Genomic DNA, 13,697 nt, shown 5'->3' on the forward strand with positions numbered 1-13,697 from the left:
TCTGGTCTGCCACTGTATGTTACTTGGACTTTTTGCCTTACAGCTTTTAGTATTTTTTCTTTGATCTGAATATTTAGTGTTTCAATTATTATTATTATTGTTATTTTTACTCTGTAACACCTACTCTTATTTATTTTAATGAGAATTAAAAGATACAACATGTCAAAGACATATTTAAAAAAACTAGTGTGGTAATACAAGGAATCAAATTTTGTTTATATCCTAAAAATTACAAGACGCTTTGAAAATGTAATGTTAGTTCATTGTTTTTTCAGTTGAAAATGTTCTATGTGCAACACCTTAGTATACAGCTTTAAAACCTAATCACCATGTTCAACTAGAAAAAAGTAAGTCACCATGCCTTACCAGTCCACAGAGGAAGACAATGAAGCCAGATGAGACCTGATAGACTAGGGTCAGATGGAAGGGGAGGAGGACCTCCTCTATTATTGGACTGGGGGAGGGGCATAGGCGAAGAAGAGGGAAGGAGGGTGGGATTGGGAGGGGATGGGGTAGGGGGCTACAGCTGGGATACAAAGTGAAAAAACTGCAATTAATAAAAATAAAAAAATTATAAAATTTGCTGACAAAAAAATAAGATAGAAAACTCATTTTTCTTTCATGGTCCACAATACCTGGAATATCATGCCAAAATATAAAAGTTTAAAGGGAACATTATTTTCCTCTAACTCCACCAAAAATTTGGTTACTGTCTGCTGGTATGATGACTGCCAGCAGTGGGCAGAAACTATAGAAAGACATAACATACATAGGTTTTTTTCACAATTAGTAAAAGAAAGGTTCAATTTAATGTGATGCTACAACAGAACAACAATGCCTTCAGGTCAATGTGTGTTCTCTTGTAGCTTAAAAAGATAGTGTACTTATCTTAAATTTATACAGAACACTAGCAAATATGATAGTTGTTCATGAGTAAAACAAAGCAGCAATGAAAATTAATTTAACACAGTGTTAAATATATTCACATGATCACCATTGTAATTCAAATGGTCACTAATGTAGTTACATGTCACTATATATATGTACATAATATTTATCACAGTTATGCTAGCCTCCAAAACTCAAATCCAGTTGCATCAAAGACCTCAACATAAAACAGGGTACACTAAATCCTAGAGAGTAAAAAGTGGGGAAGTAGTCTTCAGCTCATCGGCACAGGAGTCATTGTCCTGAATAGAGCACCAACAGCTCAGGCGCTAAGATCAACAATCAATAAATGGGACCTCAGGAAACTGAGAAGCTTCTGTAAGGCAAAGAACAGTGACAAAATGGCAGCCAAAAGAATGGGAAGAGGCCATATTTTCATGATTGGGCACAGAAAGGCTTTGTAGCAGGACAAGGAATCAGGCAATTGGACAACTTTTAATGTAACTTACTTGCATCTTCAGTACCTGCTCAATCAAGACACCTCTTCTATTTGTTAGTTAATTACTGCCATGTATGTCCAAATTATGGCTTGGTGGTTCAAATGGCATTCATCTTTTGATAAGGAACTGAAATTGCATGGTAACTTGGCTCATCATCAAGCCATTCCAACCAGAGCCAATATCAGGTCAACAGCTGTTTCTTAAAGGGGTAGTATATTATGGATGATGAAAAGACCTTGCTCCCAAATCCCAAGGGTCTTCACCCTGAGTCTCTTTTTTTAAAATTTTATTTTATTAATTACACTCCACCCTGAGTCTCTTACAGGGGCCTGTCAAATGTTCTAAAGAACATTCCCATCTGCCACAAGTATCACGGTATGCTAGATTATATTGTTCAAGTGGCTCGGCAGCCTGTACCTATAGAACAAGCAGTCTGGACCATTTGAAGAACTTTATCCCTTTCCAGGTTTCACTCAAAACTAAGACATTTTTGAATTACTCTGTGAATGAACCAGAGTAAGATGCTCAAGTGAGAAATGTGTTACATACAAAATTTAAATAGACCTGTAAATGTTTTTTTATTTTATTTTATTTTATTTTTTATTTCCTCAGATGAGGAGATGAGATGGGAGCTTTTCCTGAGCTTTTGTAGCTCCTTCTGAACTCTTGCTGGATGGTTCAACTCAGCTTTTCTGGCCTAAACTGCTTTGTAGGATGACTGATTCAAACTGGTTTCTCTTAGGTTCTGACTGAATTGCTCTGCCTGGCCTCAAACTTATCTTGATAATATGTTTTAACCTTCTGGCTCCTTTACATTCTGTCTGCCTGCCTGCTTGCCTGTCTATCTATAGTAAATCTGAACACGCAAGCATTATTTGTTTTTAGTCATTTTGGTTCATTCTCTCTTCACCTGGGTCTAGCTTGTTTTCTCTGCCACCTGTCTCTGTAAAACTGTCCTGGTAATCAACTCTTGGTAAAAAACCTCCTCACTGCATGTGCTGCTTTTTTTGTTCTCTTTAATATGCTTATACACTGGAACTGGGCAGAAATTAACCCCCTAAGTTATCTTTTACCTCCCAGCTCCACATCCCATTCCACTTGCTTTAATTATTCCTATCTGGGCTACTTCCCATCCAAAATCCCACAAAATCTGCACGTGTTTTCCATTTGGGTTACTTCTCTCTATCTGTAGTTCCCCAGAGTAAGATCCTGCTGGCTATGTGCTTCTAATTCATGCTTAACCCATGGTGGCTCTGCTTTCTCTTGCCTCCTCTCCTGTTTTCCTCCTCCTGTGAGCCTTTTTTCCTCTGAGCCTACATGAACCTCAGCTTTGCCTATCTCTCTTCTGTCCAACCCAGGTATGTAGGCAACTTTATTTAGCCAATCAGGGATAAATTGGAGGTGAAGTTACAAACATCATTTTGGTTACATGTTTGCTTGTAGAACAGTAAGAATCTCAGGGGGGCAAGCAATTAACATCCAAATACATGATGGCTCTAGATCAACCATCACAATTACCGTTTTCTGTCTAATTAAAAAGGCTATTTAAAAAGTATATAGTAAGAACAATTATGAAACAATCATAAAAACTATTAGGTAAGACTTACATAATGTCCAGTCTATATGTGTTTGCCAACCTTGAAGAAATTATTATATAACCTATAATGTGAGTCTAAACTTCTGTACCTAAATCATTTTCTATCAGATCTTGTATCTATTTATCTAAAAAACATCTTTATAGACTTTAAACCATCTTAACTCCTGAGCAAACAAGCTTAGTTGCAAAACTATAACTATCTAGTCTTCAATTCCATCAGAGACTTGAGAAAGAATAAAACAATTACCTGAGTAAGCAGGAAGTACAAGCAAGCAGCTTCTAAAATAAATAAAAATGGCAGAGACAGTTTGCTGCCTGGACGGTCACCCAAAACTCTCTATGATGTTGGAGCGTCATCTTCAACCTTCTGGCCTAGTATATCTGACGGACTTGCTTACTCTGTCTTGGCAGATCTAGGCAGTCAGTTCAGCCTGCATCCAAGTCTTAGCCATTTTTTAGACAGCATATTCTTTTCAGAGAGAGTAGGAGCATTTGCCCAGTGGCTAGCTTGCCACATTAGAAGCAACTCCATATGTGGCTTTCCTGATGCTCATATCTTCTGTGAGGTAGGCTGGGGGTGCTGACAGCAGCTGACAGGCCTCAGGTCAGAAACACCTTAAATTAATAAAAACATCTTTAAATGTCATCTTCTGTAGGTCTCCAAGGTTTTTTATTTTTTTAATTTTTAATTTTTTATTAATTACACTTTATTCACTTTGTATCCCCCCATAAGCCTCTCCCTCCTCCCCTCCCAGCCCCACCCTCCCTCCCCCTTCTTCATGCATGCCCCTCCCCAAGTCCACTGATAGGGGAGGTCCTCCTCTCCTTCCTTCTGATCTTAGTCTATCAGATCCCATCAGGAGTGGCTGCATTGTCATCTTCTGTGGCCTGGTAGGGCTGCTCTCCCCTCAGGGGGAGGTGATCAAAGAACAGGCCTATCAGATTATGTCAGAGGCAGTCCCTTTCCCATTACTATGGAACCCCCTTGGATACTAGGCTGTCATGGACTACATCTGTGCAGGGGTTCTAGGTTATCTCCATGGTCTCCAAGGTTTTTGAAGACTTTTATCTATATGTTCACTTTTACATAGTACATCTATCTATCTATCTTAAATCTGAACATGTAAACATTGTTTTTTAGTCATTTACTATCTGTTTGATCTAGGAAGCATATTTCTGTAATAAAGTAGACTAGTATCTTACATGATCATGAGTCTAATTGATTAACCATTAAATTGTTGCTGCTCTTTGAGAGTTGAGCATATCCTATCTCTTACTCAGGGTGTCAAACCTTTCTCTGATTTGTCATTTTTTATGCCCCTTAATTAGACATCACTTTCAAACATGACCATGTCCTTCTATAAACTAACCTTACCTTCATTGTTTGGGATTAAGGCTGTGTACTAAGGGTGTGTGCATTCCAGCCAGATCATACTGTAATCTGGAGTGTGTCTGCATTCCAGCCGGATCACATGGACCTAGGCCATCTTTGGGCATGATGATCCCTTGCTAGAGCAGTCATGTTGCTGGATTAAAATTCCTTACATAATACTAAGCATTATTATTTTTTTCTGTGGTGAGAGAAGAAGGAAGCAACAACCTCTTCCACACCAATGAACTTCTTGACTTTTTACTGAGGAAGAAGGCCTTTGAATTTTGCTTGTATTTATTTCCCATCCTCTGATATACAAATGTTTTACCTACAGGTTCAGAGTGGTTACAGCCTCCAGCTCATTTTGTTCAATCAGCACAATGTCATCAATGTAATGGATCAGTGTGACACTGTGTGGGCGAGACAGGTGATCAAAACCCAAGGAAAGTAAGTCATGACACAGGGTTGGAGAATTAGTAGACCCTTGAGGGAGGCCGGTAAAGGTGCACTGGTAGTGTTGCTAGCTGAAAGAAAATTGCTCTGGTGGGCTCTAGGGACAAATATTAAGGAAAAAGAAACCATTCACACAACATTTGTAAGAACAACATCTTTATCCTAAGTACCAGGAAATGTGTTAATTTGCTCAAGTAAGGCACATCTGGTATACAGCTGTAATTAGAGCTACTACTTGACTAAGTTTGTGATAACTAACTGTTAGTATTCAGAATACATCTGTCTTTTGCAGAGGCCAAGTAGGAGACTTAAGAGGGGATATGGTGGGAACCACAGTCCCTGTATTTTTCAAGTCTTTGATGGTAACACTAATGTCTTTAATCTCTCTAATGATGCAATATTGGTATTGGCTCACTCTATTTTCTGGGAAGGCAGTTTTAATGGCTTCCATTTGGCCTTTCAGACTGTAATTGCCCTTATTCTGAAGGTCAGAGAATCCACTCTGCCAATTTTAAGTATATCTGTTCCAATTATGCACTTAGAGACTGGAGAAATAACCACAGACTGAGCTAGTAAATCCGATGGACTCACCATGAGTTGGAATTTGAATAAATGTGAATTCATCATCTCATTGTCATAAGCCTCTACTTTAACTGAGTAGCCACAATGTAGTTTGGTATCTGTAGTGTCCAGTTGGCCCAGAAAGTTCAGATTATTTTCTTTTCCTCCACTGTACAGTTACCATACACATAAGTTGCAGGTTCCTTTGGGAGAAATATAGGGAAAGATTAATTGGTAATTTTTTTTTGTTAGTGTAGCATGGTCCTTCCTCAAGAATATGTAGCTTCAAATATATGGCCTCTCCTGCATTTGAAAAAAAAATTAAATTAAAATTTTTATATATTAATTACAGTTTATTCATTTTGTATCCCAGCTGTAGCCTCCTCCCTCATTCCCTCCCCATCTTACCTTCCATCCCTCATCTCCTCCCATACCCCTCTCCAAGTCCACTCTCCTGGTCCTCCTTCCCTTCCATCTGACCCTAGCTTATCAGGTCTTATCAGGACTGGTTGCATTGTCCTCTTCTGTGGCCTAGGAAGGCTGATCCCCCCTCAGGGGGAGGTGATCAATGAGCCAGCCACTGAGTTCATGTCAGAGACAATCCCTGTTCCCCTTACTAGGGTACCCACTTGGAGACTGAGCTGCCATGGGCTACATCTGTGCAGGCATTCTAGGTAATATCCATGAATGGTCCTTGGTTGGAGTATTAGTCTCAGAAAAGATTCCTGTGCCCAGATTTTTTGGTTCTGATGCTTTCCTTGTGGAGCTCCTGTCCTTTCCAGGACTTACTATCTCCCCTTTCTTTCCTAGGATTCTCTGCACTCTGCCCAAAGTTTGGTTATGAGTTTCAGCATCTGCTTTGATACTGATGGGTAGATTCTTTCAGAAGCCCTCTGTGGTAGGCTTCTGTCCTGTTTCCTGTTTCCTCCTTCTTCCAATGTCCATTCTGTTTGTCTTTCTGAGTGAGGATTGATCATCTTACCCAGGGTCCTTCTTCTTGATTAGCTTTTTTTAGGTGTATAGATTTTACTATGTTTATCCTATATTATATGTCTAATAACCACTTATAAGTGGGTATATATTGTGTATGCCTTTCTGCTTCTGGGATACCTCACTCAGGATGATCTTTTCTAGATCCCGCCATTTGCCAGCAAATTTCATGATTTCCTTGCTTTTAATTTCTGAGTAGTATTCCATTGTGTAAATATACCACAACAGAACACCAACAGCACAGGCTCTAAGATCAACAATCAATAAATGGAATCATGAAACTGAAATGCTTCTGTAAAGCAAAGGACACTATCATCAGAACAAAACGACAGCCTATGGCCTGGGAAAGGATTTTCACCAACCTTTTATCTGACAGAGGTCTAATATCCAGAGTATACAAAGAATTCAAAAAGTTAAAAAGCAACAAATCAAGTAATCCAATTAAAAAATGGAGTACGGAGCTAAACAGAGAATTCTCTGTAGAGGAATATAGAATGGCAGAGAAATACTTAAAGAAATGCTCAATGTCCTTAGTCATCAGGGACATGCAAATCAAAACAACCCTGAGATTTCACCTGACACCCATAAGAATGGCTAAGATAAAAAATTCAAGTGACAATACATGCTGGAGAAGTTGTGGAGAAAGGGGAACACTGCTCCATTGCTGGTGGGAATGTAAACTTGTACAACCACTTTGGAAATCAATTTGGTGCTTTCTCAGACAATTAGGAATAGTGCTACCTCAAGATCCAGCTATACCACTCCTAGGCATATATCCAAAAGATGCTCAAGTATACAACAAGGACATTTGCTCAACTGTCTTTGTAGCCGCTTTGTTTGTGATAGCCAGAACCTGGAAACAACCTAGATGCCCCTCAACTGAGAAATGGATACAGATAAATTTTGGTTCTGTAAAGTGAGTTAAGCTTGGAAATTAGCTGTAGGGGGTCATGATTTTCTGATGCTATGATTTAGGGTAGCCTTCACTCATTTTCTGGAACTTTTTGGCCTACACATATTGAGCAAGAATTGATTCACCTACTTAAAATCCATTCCCCCACACGTTTAAAAAATTTTTGTTTTTATGAATTAGAAAACCTATAATTTATAAGTGTAGCAATCTTCTTATGGGTTATACTTAAAAAAACAACTTCGTGTATGTGTTTGTGTTTGTGTGTGAGTGTGTGCATGTGAGTGCAGGGCTCCTGGTGGCCAGCAGCCAGACACATAGCATTCTGTGGAACTTGAGTCACAGTCAGTTGTGAGCCACCTGACATAGGTGCTGGAAACTGAACTCAGGTTTTCTCTAGGGGAAATACTTCCCTTATTCTTAATCTCTGAGTCATCTCTCCAGTCCCAAGGGTTAAAATTTTTATATAGCCCTGAGGGTTCCAATTAGCCTTATCTGGTTATAGGTCTAGACAGAAAGACTTTTAGTCTTTCTAATTTATGAAAGCAAAAGTGTGAAAAATACGTGTGGAAATGGGTGGACACTGAGGGATATCACCATTTTGTTTGGTGTCTCCTCCAGGGCAGGTCATTGCAGGTTCTACCGACAATGCAGGTAGAATTCCTTCAGCCAAGGGTAGGGTGGAAGATACTGAAGGGCGTAGGAGTTGGGGTGACTCTTCTGTTGAACACTACTTGGTCAGGTGAAATGACTCTTTCAGAATCTGAGCGTTCAATGGCTGATCTCCCTTAGGACCCTTTCATACCCCTCCGGATCTTACAGTACAGATTTCCGCTCTTTTCCCACGAGTGCTCCCACTAATTGCTTATGCCCTAAGGAGCTGGGACACAAACATGACTTGCAAGTCGGCCAATTGTGAAATGAAGCCTTGGGTTTGGTTCAGGGTAACTTCAGTGCTATGGCTGCTGGAAGGAAGATTCTCTTCTAGGACACACTTAGAAACTTTTAGATTGTATATATACATACTGAGCTGGGAAATTTCATCTCTGAGTTTACTTTTTTCTTTTGTTATTTTATGTGCAGATGCTAGAAATAACTAGCTAGCATAAACACATTCCTTATTTTTCCATAAATATTCAAAAGTTTTAGGTGTAGAGTCACTAGATTCCTTGTCTCTCACAAAAAAAGAATCAAAAGAACTTATCATGATAAAACTCTTTAAACAGTTCACACCATGAATTTTCAGTGCTCCCGTCTGCCTTCAGTAGCTATAGGTTTTTATCTATTTGGAAAGCCAGCTCTAGATAGCATCAAGACCACTAGAGAAACTTATCCTTACAATTCTGCTGCTCTAAAATATTTCCTGGTACCCAAACATGTAGTAGGGTTCTTTAGAGAAACAAAAACAATAGAATAAATACATAGTGCAAAGGGGATTTATTATATCCGCTTATGCAGTAAGTTTACAGGTTACAGTTTACAGTTTATTCTATGTATATGTAGCATTGTTAGACTTCTCAAACTCTCTCAGAAATTCACAACTTATTATTCTTTACTATTGTAGTGCTTTTATACATATGTGTATATATAAAACCATTTAGCATTCCTCATATGTACATGTGTCCAGGAGTGGCCATTTGGTTTTGAACAATCAATTTGCTCTATTCATAATAGCTAAGAAATGGAAACTGTTTAGATGTCCAGCAATGAATGAATGAATGAATAAAATATTTGGTATATATACAATGTAAATTTTTTCAAATGTAAAATGAAATGGCATTCATAGGAAAATGTGTGGAACTGGATATCATAATGTCAAATGAAATATATCCAGGCTCAAACTACAAGGTATCTATTCACTGTGCTACAGCTCAACTTTATCCCTTGAATATGCTTGAGCTCAAATTTGTCCTTTGGATATGTATTGGAGATATACCTCCAAAAATCCAAATTTCATACATTTGCTTTTATCAAATTTACACCATAGAGTAGAAAGGAAGCTGGTAGCATCATGGGGGTGGGGGGACAATCAAGAACCAAAGTCTAGCATGTTCTAGCAGAAAGCAACGTTATTCCTTTCTACAATTACAGCTTCTTCCTGGGGGTAATGAAGATTTCATTGACACCTCTGGATCATTGAGGGACATGGAACCATCCCCCATGGTCAAGACAGATGCTCTCCCTTAATGTGATATGACAGTAAATAGTCTAGGAACCAAGAGAATGAAAATAAATACAGTTCAGTACTAACAAATTAAATATAGGAAATGTTGGGGATCTGTGTCTTTTTTTTTTAAAGTTAAATCTTGGTTTTCTATTTAAGCCTCAGCATTTCAAATAGGATTATAATCTTTTGTATTTAGAGTTTATTTATTTATTTATTTTGGCAGAAAAGTACTTGTTTTTCCTAAGAAAAATGCTTCTTTAGTGTCAAAGGCTATTACAAAACAGCATTTGATGAATTCAATGCAAGTCAATGAAAAACACATGGATCAAGTTTCTGCTAACATCCACATGGGTTTAATAATTAAGAAGAAAAGCTTGACAGAGAATGTTTTGCATTTTCATGAGTTGAAAAATGTCTAATGTGCTTGAAGCTCTGAATCTGATAAGTGCCTGAAATTACTCATCCTTAACTAAAACAGCCCCAGTCAGGCTCGTGCATCAAGAGGAGACGTATGAGCCTTCCTCGCCAAGCAGGCATCTACCAGACTTTGGGAATGAATGACAAAGCAACCAGCCGTCAACAGCCCTCAGCTGACCGTAACCAGCAAAGACTGTGCTATCTTCACACCAAGCAACTCAAAATGCCTAAGATCATTATGGGTTTGCTTTCTCTGAGTTAAGCAGTCTTTGATGAGACGGTGCCGCACACCCACAGTTGAGGTAAAATCCCGTAGAACTGCACAGCTAGTGATTATAGGAGTCTTTTTTCCTTTTCTAAATTTTTTCTTCACAATTTATTCATTATATATCCTGATTGAAGTCCCCTCTCTCAACTCTCCCATGATCCCTTCCTCTTCCCTCATCCCCTTCCCCTAGTCGACTTAAAAGGGGAATTCTCCACTACTGCCATCTGTCCATAGCTTGTTAAGGCTTATCAGGACTGCTTGGGTCTTCCTCCTCCAAGGCCTGGCAAGGCCGCATCACCTGGGGCGGGTGATCAGAGAGCAGTCAACTGAGTTTGTGATAGGGGCAGCCCCTGCTCCCCTCACTCAGAGATCCACATGGAGACTGAGCTACTAGTTGGCCACATCTGAGCAGAGGTGTAGGTCCTCTCCATGCATGGTCCTTGATTGGTGCATCAGTCTCTGCAGGATCCCCTGGGCTCAAATCTTTTAGTTTTGTTGGTTTCCTTGAGGGGCTCCTGTCTCCTCCATGTCCCTCTAATCCCACCCCTCTCTTCCTCCATAAGACTCCCTGTGCTCTGCCCAAAGTTTGGCTGTGAGTCTCAGCATCTGCTTCAATCCCCTGTTGGGTGAATCCTTTCAGAGGACACTCTATAGTAGACTGCCTTCCTGTTTCTTCTTTTCCACCACTTCTGGTGTCCATCCTGTTTGAATGAGATTTAAGCATCTTCTCTAGGGTCCTCCTTAGTGTTTAGATTCTTTAAGTCTGTAGATAGTTGTCCTATATTATATGGCCAATATCTGTTATTAGTGAGTGTATACCATGCCTGTCTTTCTGTTTTCAGGTTACCTCAGTTCAGGATGATCTCTTTTAGTTCCATCCATTTGCCTGCAGATTTCATGATTTTTTTGTTTTTAATAGTGGAGTAGTATTCAATTGTGTAGATGTACCACAATTGCTGTATCCATTTCTTCGTTGAGGGACATTTAGGTTGTTTCCAGATTCTGGCTATTACAAATAAAGCTGATATGAACATAGTTGAGCAAATATCCTTATTGAATGGTGGGACATCTTTTTGTTATATGCCCAGGAGTGGTATAGCTGGATCTTGAGGTAGTGCTATTCTACCAGGGAAATCCTACAGCTGATAAACACCTTCAGCAAAATGGCTAGATACAAAATTAACTCAAAGAAACCAGTAGCCTTTCTGTATACAAAAGACAAATGGGTCAAGAAAGAAATTAGGGAAATAACACCCTTCACAATAGCCACAAAAGACAAATGGGTCAAGAAAGAAATTAGGGAAATAACACCCTTCACAATAGCCACAAAAGACATAAAGTATCTTGGTGTAACTCTAACCAAGCAAGTCAAAGACTTGTATGAAAAAACAAACAAACAAACAAACAAACAAACAAACAAACAAAACACTTCAAGTCTCTGAAGAAAGAAATAGAAGAGCATACCAGAAGATGGAAACATCTCCCGTGCTCATGGCTCAGCAGGATTAACATACTGAAAATGGCCATTTTACCAAAAGCAATCTACAGATGCAATGCAATTCCCATCAAATTACCAACACAATTCTTTAGAGACCTTGAAAGAAAAATTCTCAACTTTATATGGAATAACCAGAAACTCAAAATAGTTAAAACAATCCTCTACAAGAAAAGATCTTCTGGAGGTATTTCCATCTGTGGTCTCAAGCTGTGCTATAGAGCAGTAATATCTACCACGCTGCACAAAACTAAAGTCCACATTGATCAAAGATTATAGGATTCTTAATACCTTGAAAATCAGTTCAATTTTGTCTAGATGTTGTCCCATGGTGGATGAGTGACAAGTGAGTCATTCAAAACACTCTCCTCAGTTTATCCATGCTTACAAGTAGGTAGAAAGCACTGAAACTCTCTACTAGTTGTGTAGTTGGACTACACAACTAGTAAAAGCAGGATGGTGGTAGCAACGTAGAGGAAACTGACAAAATGAAGCAGTTCTGTAATTATTGTTATTTAGCAAAGGGTTGGCAAAATAATATGTACCAAGTTCAAACTATGAAAGGAAGGACTAATACTCAACGTTTCAAGCCACCAGAAACCTGCCTCAGCTGTATTAGAAGTAATTGTTTATGTGTATGGTTTCATTAATTTTCCCAATAAGTGTGTATATGCACACGTCTATGTACATACATGTATGTGCGTATCTCCAGTGTTTTTCCATTAATGAAAACATGTTGCACAGCCTCTAAATTTCTTTTTAACTACAAATTAGAAGTATAATGAGTACTTACATTTATATCTTTGTAAATATCTCATAATACAATATATTTTGGTCTTTGTTCAAACAAGGTATTACTGAATGAACAGATTAGTGAAATTATAACCAAGGATATTATCCAAATTTAATTATCACCAGGAATTCTATGACAAATATCCTTGAAAATAAATTCTTTAGTTTTTTTGTTAAATACATTCTTTAATTATTTGAGAATTTCATATTTGTTTTGATCAAATCTACTCCCAACTCCTTCCCCTCCTAGTCCACTCATATTTCATCATTATTTTTCTTCCCCCAAATTTATGTACACTTAAAAAAATCCAGATCCCCTTTAGTGCTGTGAGTGTATTCATGGGGCAGGGTCTTCTGCTGCTGTATGGGTGGCCTGTTGGTGCCATATGCTTAAAGGAAACTGACTCCCCCTTTCACAGCAATCTTCAGTTGTCAATAGCTAGTCACCTGTGGCTGGGACTTCTTGACCATGGCCCTCCCTCATGCACACAAGAGCTGGGTTGATCTTGTTCAGGTCTCACTTGTAAAGCAACAGCCATTGTAAGTTCATGTGTGCAGCAACTTGTGTTTGGAGAGGACTGTTTTCCTCAAGTTTTTTTTTTTTATCTATGGCTCTTACAATAGCACCCCCTTCCATGATGACCCCTGAGCCTTGGGGTTAAGGATGTGGGATAGATGTCTCATTTAAGGGCTAGCACTCCATTTTCTTATTCTCCGCTCATTGATCAGTTGTGTGCCTCTGTATTAATCACCATCTACTGCAAGAAGAAGCTTTGCTGGCAAGGGTTGAGAGTTGCACTAATCTACGGGTAATGAAAGTAAATACGTAGGGGAGTAGTTCAGTGCTTTGCTCATTTAGCAGAATAATACAAATAGGCTCTCCAATAGGGACTATCAGCTACTTAGCCACGGGTTCTTAGCCAAGTTAATGTGACTAGGAATGAGTCTGGTTTGTGGAATGGATTAAACCTAATCATAAAGTGTGTGCTTACTCCTATAACATCAAATCTCTGTTATGCCAGTGGACGTCTCTGTCCTGGTTAGTGGTTGCTGTAGCTCTCAGTGTTGGCAGCTGAGTAAGACTGTTGCTTACTTCTTTCCCAGTAGTGTGCACCACACCTTCAGCGCTGTTAGAACGAGTCAGCAGGAATGGAGCTTCCGGACCAACTGGATTTCTCCACGATCTGGGATTCAGTTATGCAGCCTCTTCAACATTAAGTTCTTGTGATCAACTTCTAGAAGGTAATTAAGAGCAATAGAAATATCTTGCAATGTATCATGGGGAGG

The sequence above is a fragment of the Meriones unguiculatus genome, chromosome 2 (assembly GCF_030254825.1).
Source record: "Meriones unguiculatus strain TT.TT164.6M chromosome 2, Bangor_MerUng_6.1, whole genome shotgun sequence".
Lineage (NCBI taxonomy): Eukaryota > Metazoa > Chordata > Mammalia > Rodentia > Muridae > Meriones > Meriones unguiculatus.